The 17,224-nt window shown below is 30.9% G+C and overlaps 3 long non-coding RNA genes across 3 annotated transcripts; all 3 read right to left on the bottom strand.

Moving 5' to 3' along the window:
• Nucleotides 1-4,563: 4,563 nt before the first annotated feature.
• LOC140820278 (uncharacterized) lies at nucleotides 4,564-5,459 on the bottom strand. Its single transcript, XR_012115402.1, has 4 exons — nucleotides 5,399-5,459; nucleotides 5,217-5,315; nucleotides 4,770-4,850; nucleotides 4,564-4,686 (listed from the first exon to the last, which is right to left on the bottom strand). It is a non-coding gene; the product is annotated as an uncharacterized lncRNA (long non-coding RNA).
• Nucleotides 5,460-7,746: 2,287 nt separating this feature from the next.
• LOC140820277 (uncharacterized) lies at nucleotides 7,747-10,142 on the bottom strand. The gene is made up of 3 exons (XR_012115401.1): nucleotides 9,869-10,142; nucleotides 8,994-9,080; nucleotides 7,747-8,050 (listed from the first exon to the last, which is right to left on the bottom strand). It is a non-coding gene; the product is annotated as an uncharacterized lncRNA (long non-coding RNA).
• Nucleotides 10,143-10,145: 3 nt separating this feature from the next.
• On the bottom strand, nucleotides 10,146-12,496 carry LOC140820279 (uncharacterized). The gene is made up of 3 exons (XR_012115403.1): nucleotides 12,284-12,496; nucleotides 10,219-10,363; nucleotides 10,146-10,177 (listed from the first exon to the last, which is right to left on the bottom strand). It is a non-coding gene; the product is annotated as an uncharacterized lncRNA (long non-coding RNA).
• Between the last annotated feature and the right edge of the window lie 4,728 nt (nucleotides 12,497-17,224).

Raw genomic sequence — 17,224 nt, forward strand, 5'->3', positions numbered from 1 at the left:
GACAACAAATTTGCAAACATTGAACTTCATCCATGACCAAAAGGTCAATTTTTTGTTCCTCAAACCTACGTATCAAAGATCGAAGAAGGATAAAAATTAATGCTAAAAAAGAAGTGTATGGCTTGTAATAATCAATAAGAAACACAAAAGCAAAGAGCCATACATCAAATTACAAAGCTGAAAATGCAAAACTTCGCCATCGTGATAAACTTCACCAAAAACAAAAATTCCTAACTTTATTCGTATGATCCTGAAATGTTACACAAGTAAATAACACAGGAGCTACAAAAAACAAAACTGACAGCTTACTAAGCCAAGTGAAAATCAACCGACCTTCAAATTCCTCCCCAATTGCACCCACGATAACCACGACGACGATTACTTGAAGACGATATACCAAAAGCATAAGTAAATCTAAATCAAATGAATACCATTTACTTAGAGCATATGACTCAAGTCCTCACAATTAGTATGATAACCAGGCCACAAGTTTTTGTTTTAATAGAAGGTTTCAGTGTGGAAAAAGTTCAGGAGTTGCTTCTATTCAAACAACAAATGAGCAAAAATTGACTGTCATTCATGACCAAAATGTCAATTTTTTGTTCATTAAACTTCAAAATCGTATATTTGAGAAGGAAAAAATTAATGATAAAAACAAATGTACGGGACTTGATGATATATAAAAAACGATCATGAGCAAACAACTATATATAAAATTAAAAGAAGAAAATGTAACACCTTCAGAGTCGAGATAAAATTCAGCAAGAGAGACATTACCTAATTTTCTTTCTCATATGATCCTGAAATGTTACACAAGTAAATAACTCAATAACTATAAAGATAGGTGAGAATCAACTGAACTTCAAATCTTGCCAAGAGGACGAAGAAAAAACACTACAACAAATGTCTACCATTTACTTACAGCATATTTCGAGTCCAAATAATTAGTATAATCAAATAGGCCATAAGTTCATGTTTCAATAGAAAGTCTCAGTGCCGGAAAAAAGTTCAGAAGTTGCTATTGATTCAGACAACAAATTTGCAAACATTGAACTTCATCCATGATCAAATGCTCAATTTTTTGTTCCTCAAACCTCCATATAAAAGGCTGAAGAAGGAAAATATTAATGCTAAAAGGAAGTGTATGGCTTGTTATTATCAATAAAAAACACAAAAACAAAGAGCCATACATCAAATTACAAAGCTGAAAATGCAAAACTTCTCCATCGTGATAAACTTCAGCAAAACAGACATCCCTAGCTTTATTCATATGATCCTGAAATGTTACACAAGTAAATCACACAGGAGCTACAAAGACCAAAACCTACAGCTTACAAATCCAGGTGATAATCAACTAACCTTCATATTCTTCCCACATTGCACCCACGATAACCACCACGAAGATTACTTGAAGACAGTACACCAAAAGCATAAGTAAATCTACATCAAATGAATACCATTTACTTATAGCATATGACTCAAGTCCTAACAATTAGTATGATAACCAGGCCACAAGTTCTTGTTTTAATAGAAGGTTTCAGTGTGGAAAAAGTTCAGGAGTTGCTCCTATTCAGACAACAAATGTGCAACACTTGACACTGTGATTCATGACCAAAATGTCAATTTTTTGTTCATTAAACTTCAAAAATCATATATTTGAGAAGAAAAAAATTAATGATAATAACAAATGTACGGGACGTAATGATTTATAACAAACGAACATGAGCAAACAACTATATATAAAATTAAAAGAAGAAAATGTAACACCTTCAGAGTCGAGATAAAATTCAGCAGAACAGACATCCCTAGCTCTATTCATATGATCCTGAAATGTTACACAAGTAAATAACACAGGAGCTACAAAGACCAAAACTTACAGCTTACAAAGCCAGGTGATAATCAAATGATCTTCAAATTCTACCCCATTGCACACACGATAACCACTACGACGATTACTTGAAGACGGTACACCAAAAGCACAAGTAAATATACATCAAATGAATAAAATTTACTTATAGTATACGACCCAAGTACTCACAATTGGTATGATATTCAGGCCACAACTTCTTGTTTTAATAGAAGGTTTCAATGTGGCGAAAGTTCAGGAGTTGCTCCTATTCAGACAACAAATGTGCAAAACTTGACACTGTCATTCATGACCAAAATGTCAATTTTTTGTTCATTGAACTTCAAAATCATAAATATGAGAAGAAAAAATTAATGATAAAAACAAATGTACGGAACTTAATGATATATAAAAAACGAACATGAGCAAACAACTATATAGAAAATTAAAAGAAGTAAATGTGACACCTTCAGAGTCGAGATAAAATTCAGTAGAACAGACATTCTCAGCTTTTTTTTCTCATATGATCCTGAAATGTTACACAAGTAAATAACACAATAACTAAAAAGATAGATGATAATCAACTGACCTTCAAATCTTGCCAAAAGGACGAAGAAGAAACACTACAACAAATGTCTACCATTTAGTTACAGCATATTTCAAGTCCATATAATTAGTATAATCAACTAGGCCATAAAGTTCATGTTTGAATAGAAAGTTTCAGTGCCGAAAAAAAGTTCAGAAGTTGCTACTAATTCAGACAACATATTTGCAAACATTGAACTTCATTCATGACCAAAAGGTCCATTTCTTGTTCCTCAAACCTCCATATCAAAGATCGAAGAAGGAAAAAAGTAATGCTAAAAAGGAAGTATATGGCTTATAATGATCAGTAAAAAACACAAAAACAAAGAGTCATACATCAAATACAAAGCCGAAAAAGCAAAACTTTACCATCTTGAAAAACTTTAGCAAAACAGACATCCCTAGCTTTATTTATATGATCCTGAAATGTTACACAAGTAAATAACACATGAGCTACAAAGACCAAAACTTACAGCTTACAAAGCCAGGTGATAATCAACTGACCTTCAAATTCCTCCCCCATTGCACCCACGATAACCACCACGACGATACTTCAAGACGGTACACCAAAAGCATAAGTAAATCTATATCAAATGAATACCATTTACTTGTAGCATATGACTCAAGCCCTCACAATTAGTATGATAACCAGGCCACAAGTTCTTGTTTTAATAGAAGGTTTCAGTGTGGAAAAAGTTCAGGAGTTGCTCCTATTCAGACAACAAATGTGAAAAGTTGACCGTCATTCATGACCAAAATGTCAATTTTTTGTTCATTACTTCAAAATCATATATTTGAGAAGGAAAAAATTAATGATAAAAACAAATGTACAGGACTTAATGATATATAAAAAACGAACATTAGCAACCAACTATAATAAAATTAAAAGAAGAAAATGCTGAAAAGATAGGTGATAATCAACTGACCTTCAAATCTTGCCAAGAGGACGAAGAAAAAACACTACAACAAATGTCTACCATTTGCTTCCAACATATTTCAAGTCCATATAATTAGTATAATCAACTAGGCCATAAGTTCTTGTTTGAATAAAAAGTTTTACTGTCGAAACAAAGTTCAGAAGTTGCTACTGATTCAGACAACAAATTTGCAAACAATGAACTTCATCCATGACCAAAAGGTAAATTTTTTGTTCCTCAAACCTCCATTTCAAAGATTGAAGAAGGAAAAAAATTAATGCTAAAAAGGAAGGGTATGGCTTATAATGATCAATAAGAAACACAAAAGCAAAGAGCCATACATCAAATTACAAAGCTGAAAATGCAAAACTTCGCCATCGTGATAAACTTCACCAAAACGAAAAATCCCCAACAATAATCACATGATCCTGAAATGTTACACAAGTAAATAACACAGGAGCTACAAAAAACAAAACTTACAGCTTACCAAGTCAGGTGATAATCAACTGACCTTCAAATTCCTCCCCAATTGCACCCACGATAACCACCACGACGATACTTGAAGACGGTACACCAAAAGCATATGTAAATCTATATCAAATGAATACCATTTACTTGTAGCATATGACTCAAGCCCTCACAATTAGTATGATAACCAGGCCACAAGTTCTTGTTTTAATAGAAGGTTTCAGTGTGGAAAAAGTTCAGGAGTTGCTCCTATTCAGACAACAAATGTGAAAAGTTGACCGTCATTCATGACCAAAATGTCAATTTTTTGTTCATTACTTCAAAATCATATATTTGAGAAGGAAAAAATTAATGATAAAAACAAATGTATAAAAAAAAAGAACATGAGCAAACAACTTTATATAAAATTAAAAGAAGAAAATGCTGAAAAGATAGGGGATAATCAACTGACCTTCAAATCTTGCCAAGAGGACGAAGAAAAAACACTACAACAAATGTCTACCATTTGCTTCCAACATATTTCAAGTCCATATAATTAGTATAATCAATTAGGCCATAAGTTCTTGTTTGAATAAAAAGTTTCAGTGTTGAAACAAAGTTCAGAAGTTGCTACTGATTCAGACAACAAATTTGCAAGCATTGAACTTCATCCATGACCAAAAGGTAAATTTTTTGTTCCTCAAACCTCCATTTCAAAGATTGAAGAAGGAAAAAAATTAATGCTGAAAAGGAAGTATATGGCTTGTAATGATCAATAAGAAACACAAAAGCAAAAAGCCATACATCAAATTACAAAGCTGAAAATGCAAAACTTCGCCATCGTGATAAACTTCAGCAAAACGAAAAATCCCGAACTATAATCACATGATCCTGAAATGTTACACAAGTAAATAACACAGGAGCTACAAAAAACAAAACTTACAGCTTACAAAGTCAGGTGATAATCAACTGACCTTCAAATTCCTCCCCAATTACACCCACGATAACCACCACGACGATTACTTGAAGACGATACACCAAAAGTTTAAGTAAATCTAAATCAAATGAATACCATTTACTTAGAGCATATGACTCAAGTCCTCACAATTAGTATGATAACCAGGCCACAAGTTTTTGTTTTAATAGAAGGTTTCAGTGTGGAAAAAGTTCAGGAGTTGCTTCTATTCATCAAACAACAAATGTGCAAAAGTTGACTGTCATTCATGACCAAAATGTCAATTTTTTGTTCTTTAAACTTCAAAATCATATATTTGAGAAGGAAAAAATTAATGATAAAAACAAATGTACAGGACTTAATGATATATAAAAAACGAACATGAGCAAACAACTGTATATAAAATTAAAAGAAGAAAATGTAACACCTTCAGAGTCGAGATAAAATTCAGCAGGACAGACATTACCTGCTTTTCATTCCCAAATTACAAAGCTGAAAATGCAAAACTTCTCCATCAAGATAAACTTCAGCAAAAACAGACGTCCCTAGCTTTATTCATATGATCCTGAAATGTTACACAAGTAAATCACACAGGAGCAACAAAGACCAAAACCTACAGCTTTCAAATCCAGGATATAATCAACTAACCTTCAAATTACTCCCACATTGCCACCCACGATAACCACCGGGACGATTACTTGAAGACAGTACACCAAAAGCATAAGTAAATCTACATCAAATGAATACCATTTACTTGTAGCATATGACTCAAGTCCTCACAATTAGTATGATAACCATGCAACAAGTTCTTGTTTTAATAGAAGGTTTCAGTGAGGAAAAAGTTCAAGAATTGCTCCAATTCAGACAACAACTGTGCAAAAGTTGACACTGTCATTCATGACCAAAATGTCAATTTTTTGTTCATTAAACTTCAAAATCATATATTTTGAGAAGAAAAAAATTAATGATAATAACAAATGTACGTCACGTAATGATTTATAAAAAACGAACATGAGCAAACAACTATATATAAAATTAAAAGAAGAAAATGTAACACCTTCAGAGTCGAGATAAAATTCAGCAGAACAGACATCCCTAGCTCTATTCATATGATCCTGAAATGTTACACAAGTAAATAACACAGGAGCTACAAACACCAAAACTTACAGCTTACAATGCCAGGTGATAATCAACTGATCTTTAAATTCCTCCCCCTTTGCACCCACGATAACCACCACGACGATTACTTGAAGACTGTACACCAAAAGCATAAGTAAATCTCCATTAAATGAATACCATTTACTTATAGCATAAGACTCAAGTCCTCACAATTAGTATGATAACCATGCAACAAGTTCTTGTTTTAATAGAAGGTTTCAGTGTGGAAAAAGTTCAAGAATTGCTCCTATTCAGACAACAAATGTGCAAAAGTTGACACTGTCATTCATGACCAAAATGTCAATTTTTTGTTCATTAAACTTCAAAATCATAGGATTGAGAAGGAAAAACTTAATTATAAAAACAAATGTACGGGACTTAATGATATATAAAAAACAAACATGGGCAACAAACAATTATATATAAATTTAAAAGAAGAATATGTAACACTTTTAGAGTCGAGATAAAATTCAGCAAGACAGACATTCCCTGCTTTTCTTTCTCATATGATCCTGAAATGTTACACAAGTAAATAGCACAATAACTAAAAAGATAGGTGATAATCAACCGACCTTCAAATCTTGCAAAGAGGACGAAGAAGAAACACTACAACAAATGTCTACCATTTAAATACAGCGTATTTCAAGTCCATATAATTAGTATAATAAACTAGGGCATAAGTTCCTATTTCAATATAAAGTTTCAAGGCCGAAAAAAAGTTCAGAAGTTGCTACCGATTCAGACAACAAATTTTCAAACATTGAACTTCATCCATGACCAAATGCTCAATTTTTTGTTCCTCAAACCTACTGAAGAAGGAAAATATTACTGCTAAAAGGAAGTGTATGGCTTGTTATTATCAATAAAAAACACAAAAACAAAGAGCCATACATCAAATTACAAAGCTGAAAATGCAAAACTTCACCATCGTGATAAACTTCAGTAAAACAGACATCCCTAGCTTTATTCATATGATCCTGAAATGTTACACAAGTAAATAACACAGGAGCTACAAAGACAAAAACTTACAACTTACAAAGCCAGGTGATAATCAACTGACCTTAAAATTCCTACCCCATTGCACACACGATAACCACTACGACGATTACTTGAAGACGGTACACCAAAAGCATAAGTAAATATACATCAAATGAATAAAATTTACTTATAGCATATGACTCAACTACTCACAATTAGTATGATAACCAGGCCACGACTTCTTGTTTTAATAGAAGGTTTCAGTGTGGAGAAAGTTCAGGAGTTGCTCCTATTCAAACAACAAATGTGCAAAAGTTGACTGTCATTCAAGACCAAAATGTCAATTTTTTGTTCGTTCAACTTCAAAATCATATATTTGAGAAGAAAAATTTAATGATAAAAAGAAATGTACGGGACTTAATGATATATAAAAAACGAACATGAGCAAACAACTAGATATAAAATTAAAAGAAGAAAATGTAAAACATTCAGAGTCGAGATAAAATTCAGCAGCAGAGACATTCCCTGCTTTTCTTTCTCATATGATCCTGAAATATTAGACAAGTAAATAACACAATAACTAAAAAGATAGGTGATAATCAACTGACCTTCAAATCTTGCAAACAGGACAAAGAAGAAACACTACAACAAATGTCTACAATTTAGTTACAGCATATTTCAAGTCCATATAATTAGTATAATCAACTAGGCCATACGTTCCTATTTCAATAGAAAGTTTCAAGGCCGAAAAAAAGTTCAGAAGTTGCTACTGATTCAGACAACAAATTTGCAAACATTGAACTTCATCCATGACCAAAAGGTCAATTTTTTGTTCCTCAAACCTCCATATCAAAGATCGAAGAAGGAAAAAAATTAATGCTAAAAAGGAAGTATGGCTTGTAATGATCAATAAGAAACACAAAAGCAAAGAGCCATACATCAAATTACAAAGCTGAAAATGCAAAACTCCACCATCATGATAAACTTCAGCAAAAACAAAAATCCCTAACTTTATTCATATGATCCTGAAATGTTACACAAGTAAATAACACAGGAGCTACAAAAACCAAAACTTACAGCTTACAAATCCAGGTGATAATCAAATGACCTTCAAATTCCTCCCTCATTGCACCCACGATAACCTCCACGACAATTACTTGAAGACTGTACACAAAAAGCATAAGTAAATCTACATCAAATGAATACCATTTACTTATAGCATATGACTCAAGTCCTCACAATTAGTATGATAACCAGGCCACAAGTTCTTGTTTTAATAGAAGGTTTCAGTGTGGAAAAAGTTCAGGAGTTGCTCCTATTCAGCAAACAAATGTGCAAAAGTTGACACTGTCACTCATGACCAAAATGTCAATTTTTTGTTCATTAAACTTCAAAATCATAGGATTGAGAAGGAAAAACTTAATGATAAAAACAAATGTACGGGACTTAATGATATATAAAAAACAAACATGGGCAAACAACTATATATAAAATTAAAAGAAGAATATGTAACACTTTTAGAGTCGAGATAAAATTCAACAAGACAGACATTCCCTGCTTTTCTTTCTCATATGATCCTGAAATGTTACACAAGTAAATAACACAATAACCATAAAGATAGGTGATAATCAACTGAACTTCAAATCTTGCCAAGAGGACGAAGAAAAAACACTACAAAAAAATGTCTACCATTTACTTACAGCATATTTCGCGTCCAAATAATTAGAATAATCAACTAGGCCATAAGTTCCTGTTTGAATAGAAAGTTTCAGTGGCGAAAAAAGTTCAGAAGTTGCAACAGATTCAGACAAAAAATTTGCAAAAACTGAACTTTATACATGACCAAAAGGTCAATTTTTTGTTCCTCAAACCTCCATATCAAAGATATAAGAAGGAAAAAATTAATGCTTAAAAGGAAGTGTATGGCTTGTAATGATCAATAAAAAACATAAAAGCAAAGAGCCATACATCAAATTACAAAGCTGAAAATGCAAAACTTCGCCATCGTGAAAAACTTTAGCAAAAACAGAAATCCCTAGCTTTATTCATATGATCCTGAAATGTTACACAAGTAAATAAAACAGGAGCTACAAAAACCAAAACTTACTGCTTACAAATACAGGTGATAATCAAACGACCTTCAAATTCCTCCCTCATTGCACCCACGATAACCTCCACGACAATTACTTGAAGACTGTACACAAAAAGCATAAGTAAATCTACATCAAATGAATACAATTTACTTATAGCATATGACTCAAGTCCTCACAATTATTATGATAACTAGGCCACAAGTTCTTGTTTTAATAGAAGGTTTCAGTGTGAAAAAAGTTCAGGTGTTGCTCCTATTCAAACAACAAATGTGCAAAAGTTGACACTGTCATTCATGACCAAAATGTCAATTTTTTGTTCATTAAGCTTCAAAATCATAGGATTGAGAAGGAAAAACATAATGATAAAAACAAATGTACGGGACTTAATTATATATAAAAAACGAACATGGGCAAACAACTATATATAAAATTAAAAGAAGAAAATGTAACAGCTTCAGAGTCGATATAAAATTCAGCAGAACAAACATTCCCTGCTTTTCTTTCTCATATGATCCTGAAATGTTACACAAGTAATTAACACAATAACTAAAAAGATAAGTGATAAATCAACTGACCTTGAAATCTTGCCAAGAGGACGAAGAAGAAACACGACAACAAATGTCGTCTACCATTTACTTACAGCATATTTCAAGTCCATATAATTAGTATAATCAACTAGGCCATACATTCCTGTTTGAATAGAAAGTTTCAGTGCCGAAAAAAAGTTGAGAAGTGCTACTGATTCAGACAACAAATTTGCAAACATTGAACTTCATCAATGACCAAAAGGTCAATTTTTTGTTCCCTAAACCTCCCTAGCTTTATTCATATTATACTGAAAAATGTTAACACAAGTAAATAATACAGGAGCTACAAAGACCAAACTTACAGCTTACAAAGCTAGGTGATAATCAACATGACCTCGAAATTCCTCCCCCATTGCACCCATGATAACCACCACGACGATTACTTGAAGACGGTGGACATCTGCCACCGTGTGGAAGCTCAACCTGAATTGAGTGGTAATAATGATTGCAAACTGACACATTTCCTTTCACTATATTATAAATTTAATGATATATTAAAAATATTTATACCATATAAACATCACAAAGACTAAAAAAATAAAAGCAATGAAGACAGACATAAAGGCAATGAAGACAGACATATACACAATATTCAAAAATATGTCTTCAACCTCCGATTTTCTAATTAGAACTTGTAAAATACGTCTTCAACCTCAGATTCTCTAATTAAAACTTTTAAAATACGTCTTCACCCTCCGATTCTCTAATATCAGCAAGAAGGTTGACAACATAAATCATGCGAGATCATGAACCACACATTCTTGGTTCATGTGAAAGACATCCACTCGTTCTTGGTCCTTCTGAGAGACGTCAAAACAAATACTAAAAGTAAAAATTAATAATAAAGATGAGCTCCAAAAAAATTTAAACTATTTTAATATGATTTTTTATAACAAGTTACATATTAAAATTATTAATTTGTTGAGAATCTTGCGAAACAAAATAATTCCTCTAACATAAAAAAATCCGTTGGGATGAAAACTGTTAGAAGAAATATTTTGTAAAAATCAATTTCTCACGTCAAAGTTTAGGTGACTTGGTTTTTAGGATGTTTAATTATCTAATGTTCTTTCACCACCAAATTTGAAACTATAAAAATAAGGAAGAGGAAAATCACTTATCTTAGCTTAAAATGTGAGAGAGTAATTGCACCCATAAACATCCACTCGTTCTTGGTCCTTCTGAGAGACGTCAAAACAAATACTAAAAGTAAAAATTAATAATAAAGATGAGCTCCAAAAAAATTTAAACTATTTTAATATGATTTTTTATAACAAGTTACATATTAAAATTATTAATTTGTTGAGAATCTTGCGAAACAAAATAATTCCTCTAACAAAAAAAATCCGTTGGGATGAAAACTGTTAGAAGAATATTTTGCAAAAATCAATTTCTCACGTCAAAGTTTAGGTGACTTGGTTTTTAGGATGTTTAATTATCTAGTGTTCTTTCATCACCAAATTTGAAACTATAAAAATAGGAAGAGGAAAATCACTTATCTTAGCTTAAAATGTGAGAGAGTAATTGCACCCATAAACATCCACTCGTTCTTGGTCCTTCTAAGAGACGTCAAAACAAATACTAAAAGTAAAAATTAATAATAAAGAGGAGCTCCAAAAAAATTTAAACTATTTTAATATGATTTTTTATAACAAGTTACATATTAAAATTATTAATTTGTTGAGAATCTTGCGAAACAAAATAATTCCTCTAACATGAAAAAATTCGTTGGGATGAAAACTGTTAGAAGAAATAATTTGCAAAAATCAATTTCTCACGTCAAAGTTTAGGTGACTTGGTTTTTAGGATGTTTAATTATCTAATGTTCTTTCACCACCAAATTTGAAACTATAAAAATAAGGAAGAGGAAAATCACTTATCTTAGCTTAAAATGTGAGAGAGTAATTGCACCCATAAACATCCACTCGTTCTTGGTCCTTCTGAGAGACGTCAAAACAAATACTAAAAGTAAAAATCAATAATAAAGATGAGCTCCGAAAAAATTTAAACTATTTTAATATGATTTTTTATAACAAGTTACATATTAAAATTATTAATTTGTTGAGAATCTTGCGAAACAAAATAATTCCTCTAACATAAAAAAATCCGTTGGGATGAAAACTGTTAGAAGAAATATTTTGCAAAAATCAATTTCTCACGTCAAAGTTTAGGTGACTTGGTTTTTAGGATGTTTAATTATCTAATGTTCTTTCACCACCAAATAAAAATAAGGAAGAGGAAAATCACTTATCTTAGCTTAAAATGTGAGAGTAATTGCACCCATAAACATCCACTCGTTCTTGGTCCTTCTGAAAGACGTCAAAACAAATACTAAAAGTAAAAATTAATAATAAAGATGAGCTCCAAAAAAATTTAAACTATTTTAATATGATTTTTTTATAACAAGTTACATATTAAAATTATTACTTTGTTGAGAATCTTGCGAAACAAAATAATTCCTCTAACATAAAAAAATCCGTTGGGATGAAAACTGTTAGAAGAAATATTTTGCAAAAATCAATTTCTCACGTCAAAGTTTAGGTGACTTGGTTTTTAGGATGTTTAATTATCTAATGTTCTTTCACCACCAAATTTGAAACGATAAAAATAAGGAAGAGGAAAATCACTTATCTTAGCTTAAAATGTGAGAGAGTAATTGCACCCATAAACATCCACTCGTTCTTGGTCTTTCTGAGAGACGTCAAAACAAATACTACAAGTAAAAATTAATAATAAAGATGAGCTCCAAAAAAATTTAAACTATTTTAATATGATTTTTTTATAACAAGTTACATATTAAAATTATTAATTTGTTGAGAATCTTGCGAAACAAAATAATTCCTCTAACATAAAAAAATCCGTTGGGATGAAAACTGTTAGAAGAAATATTTTGCAAAAATCAATTTCTCACGTCAAAGTTTAGGTGACTTGGTTTTTAGGATGTTTAATTATCTAATGTTCTTTCACCACCAAATAAAAATAAGGAAGAGGAAAATCACTTATCTTAGCTTAAAATGTGAGAGAGTAATTGCACCCATAAACATCCACTCGTTCTTGGTCCTTCTGAGAGACGTCAAAACAAATACTAAAAGTAAAAATTAATAATAAAGATGAGCTCCAAAAAAATTTAAACTATTTTAATATGATTTTTTTATAACAAGTTACATATTAAAATTATTAATTTGTTGAGAATCTTGCGAAACAAAATAATTCCTCTAACATAAAAAAATCCGTTGGGATGAAAACTGTTAGAAGAAATATTTTGCAAAAATCAATTTCTCACGTCAAAGTTTAGGTGACTTGGTTTTTAGGATGTTTAATTATCTAATGTTCTTTCACCACCAAATTTGAAACGATAAAAATAAGGAAGAGGAAAATCACTTATCTTAGCTTAAAATGTGAGAGAGTAATTGCACCCATAAACATCCACTCGTTCTTGGTCCTTCTGAGAGACGTCAAAACAAATACTAAAAGTAAAAATTAATAATAAAGATGAGCTCCAAAAAAATTTAAACTATTTTAATATGATTTTTTATAACAAGTTACATATTAAAATTATTAATTTGTTGAGAATCTTGCGAAACAAAATAATTCCTCTAACATAAAAAAATCCGTTGGGATGAAAACTGTTAGAAGAAATATTTTGCAAAAATCAATTTCTCACGTCAAAGTTTAGGTGACTTGGTTTTTAGGATGTTTAATTATCTAATGTTCTTTCACCACCAAATTTGAAACGATAAAAATAAGGAAGAGGAAAATCACTTATCTTAGCTTAAAATGTGAGAGAGTAATTGCACCCATAAACATCCACTCGTTCTTGGTCCTTCTGAGAGACGTCAAAACAAATACTAAAAGTAAAAATTAATAATAAAGATGAGCTCCAAAAAAATTTAAACTATTTTATTATGATTTTTTATAACAAGTTACATATTAAAATTATTAATTTGTTGAGAATCTTGCGAAACAAAATAATTCCTCTAACATAAAAAAATCCGTTGGGATGAAAACTGTTAGAAGAATTATTTTGCAAAAATCAAGTTCTCACGTCAAAGTTTAGGTGATTTGGTTTTAGGATGTTTAATTATCTAATTTTCTTTCATCACCAATTTCTTTCATCATGAATTCTGGCCTTGTCAACCAATTATTTGGTAAGTTGACGTTCTTTCATTGTCAGGATGCCTATTCTAACTGTTGATATAGATAATTTGGAGAAAGGACAATCTTTAATATATTCTGTTCATCACTTGTGCATGGATGTGAATACTTTAAAAAGAATCTTTATTCGTGAGGCGAGTCCACTTTACTCATATTTACAATAAAAAATAATATTTTTGAAACAAAAAATAATATTTTCTATGGATAACCAAAATAAAATAGCAGTCTCACAAAATTAACCGATAAGTCTCACATAAGTTTTTGTTAGTTTGTTTACCTTTCAATTTTGGCAAACGGAACAATATCCAATTCAAAAAACCTGTTCCAAGAATAAATTTTTTCAATTGAAATAATTATATATAAGCATCAACCCATAGTTAAATAGGTTATATGTATTGATTGAATATTTAGAAATTTAATAAGAATATTAGAACATATATAAAAGTAAGAATGAGTAATTTTTTACAGTGTATTGTTGATTTTTAAAAAAAAAATAGCATATGTAGTTCTCAAGATCACACAGCACATATAGTTTTAATTACATGTGAAAACTTCTCAAGAATACATTAAAAAAAAACCAAATCAATTTATGATATATTTTTTTATATTAATCATCAATAGCAATAGCAAACTGAAATATTTTCTAGTAAACTAGAATATAAATTTGATGATAAATGAAACTTTTCATACTTTATAAATATCACAGGGATTTTCAATTTATGATTTCGATTTTCTATAAATCATGAATAACTATTGCAAACTGTAATAATTTCTTGCACTACATAAATTTAATGATACATGAAATTTTTATACCTTAGCAGGTAACGCCTCATCAAGACCAGCACCAGACCTCTCAAGAAACATGATTTTAACAGTTAACTTCAAAATTGAAAACCAGAAGATTAGCCACGCAAGTTGACAACAACAACATTCCACTTACAGAATATTCAATTTTAATTATGTTTTACAAATTTTCTGAAGAAAAATGAAAAAATATATCAATCATCAAAATTTTTCCAGCGAAGATCATTAAATAATAAAAAAAATCAACATAAACAAGCAACATCAACATAACAGGGTCAAAACATCTTCAAGAAAGCAATTCACTGGTGCAACACGACGAACAGAATAATATTCGAACACTGAAGTTTAATATATTGCTTCGAAATTTATTGTGATAGGAAGAGAAGACGCGAACCTAATCAAGAATCGTTGATTCTTGAATGCCAAGAAATCTGTCCAACTCGATGCGAGAAGTAGGAAGAGAGGAGTGGAGACGAATAATCGATAAGAACGTTAGGTTTGAAAATTGGGCAGAATTTGGGGGAAGCGTCAAATGGGTCTTCTCACATTTTCAAGCACTCGATTCTTGAACGCCGGAGAAATCAGCGCGAATTTGGGGGAGAGGAGCGGAGAGGGATAATGGATCAATGGGTTTTGAAGTGTTACCGTGTGGCTTTGGCCATTTGACCGTTGTGAGAGTATTTTTGGAAATAAAATCCGATAAGATCTGACAAACCGAAACAATTCATTTTCGTAAAATTATTATATTTATTTATAAATTATATTATAAGACATAAATAACTTACTCTTTATATTAAAACATTACTATCTATAATAAACGGTTCTTGCAATTAAAAAAATAAGAAGATATTTTTATAATGAATAAAAAATTTGTGTAATAAATAATAAAGAATTGCATTGAAATTGAATATCAATAATTGTATGGATAGTGCATTATAATTTTAATTTTCTAAGACATAAGGATTTGAATTCTGATTACTTATGTTCTTATAATTGAAATAATTTTATTCTATGTTCTTAAAATTATTAATTGAATATAAATCAATAAATTTTAATTTATGATAATATTTTTTATTAATTCTCGCTATCATCCTTGAGTAAATCATATGAAATAAATTAATAATAATAATTTTAAAAAATTTAGAATTGAAATAAATAATAAAATTAACAACAATATAATAACACTATCAAAATTACAGTTCACGCTATGATAGCGCAGGGTTGGAGATGGCCTAAGTGAGTAGTTTGAGATTGAAAGCTTTAAAGTGCTCGACGTTCTTAGAAAATATGCAGGCTTGAGATAATAATAAGTTTTGTCTGGTTCATGGTTTAGCCAGTAGTCTTTTTCAATTTGAAATCTCCATATTTATAGTTGAAAAACTCTAACGGTCGAATTTGTTTTTCAACAACCATCTATACTATCACCTGACAAAATAGACATGACGCTTTCAGTTGCCGTACATATCATTACATGCTCGTTGAATGTTCTTTGTGCTTTTGCAACTTTAAACTCTTGTTTTTCATAAAGCTGACACATCATGTTCGAAATAGGTAACTTTATGTCATTTAGGAATTGGCAGGATATTGTGTAATCATTCTAAAAATGCAGAAGTTGAAATGCTTGACTTTCGGTATCTTATTTGAAATAACTCATTTCTGACGGTGGCAGTGAAGTTGAACTTTCAACGGTTTGAACACGTGTACTGCTGATCAAATTAAAAGATGATATATGACAGCTTGAATTCGGTGGTTTGACTTCTATCCAAAATGTCTTGATCTTTTGATGCTCTTGTCTTAATTGATCTTTTGATGCTCTTGTCTTAATGGATTGAACTGCTCAGTGGTTTGAAAACCTGAAAATACAATTAAAGAGCTGTTGTATCTGAAACAACCCGATGCTGTTATTTTTTCAATCACAAAAGCTTTGGATAAAAGAAATATTCTAACAATTTTTCCTTTTTAGTGATGACAAAACCAGACCGCAAATTTATATATAAATTACATTTAAGCAAGGTAGGCGACATATCAAAAAGAATGAATTTCATTGAATAAATGATATTGAATTTGTACTGGTGGGGTAAAATATAAGTCCTAATAAACCTACGAAGAAAATAGTAAAACCTCTATTATGGCTTGCATTTCCAACACTACCACCTCATTCACTTGTTTTCTCATCATCTTCCATTCTCCTCTTATCATCCAATCTCTTTGACTCTTCATATTTGGCTATCTTACCTCGGCGTTTATGCTCTTCACCTTTTCGTAATCCACCATTTTTTCCCTTTTTTGGCATCAGTACATTGCATATACTTAAGAATTTCTTGAAACTAACCGCCCATAGCATCAAACCGCTCATTCATCTGATGTCTGATATGAGCAACTTGAATTTTCAACTCAGTATGAATAAGAACTTGACTTCGTGAAATCTGAGTTGAAGTTATGTGTTCATGGTGATCGCTCAATTTTTCATTATGGTCTTATCGGCCATGGTCAATCAGAATTGGGATTCAATGGCACTTAGGTTCTTGATCATTTGAGCCCTGAAACTATCGAACTGCACCTGATAAACATAGTTTTTGACTTCTATCTCATTCACATATTAAGATATTGTGAGCAATTAAGACATAAAATGATCAAAAGGTGTCTTGATTGAGAGCTGATTGTTGGGTTAGAAAATCATCTGGAGGAGATTTTCTAAC

Source organism: Primulina eburnea, chromosome 18 (assembly GCF_022965805.1).
Source record: "Primulina eburnea isolate SZY01 chromosome 18, ASM2296580v1, whole genome shotgun sequence".
In the NCBI taxonomy this organism is placed as follows: Eukaryota; Viridiplantae; Streptophyta; class Magnoliopsida; order Lamiales; family Gesneriaceae; genus Primulina; species Primulina eburnea.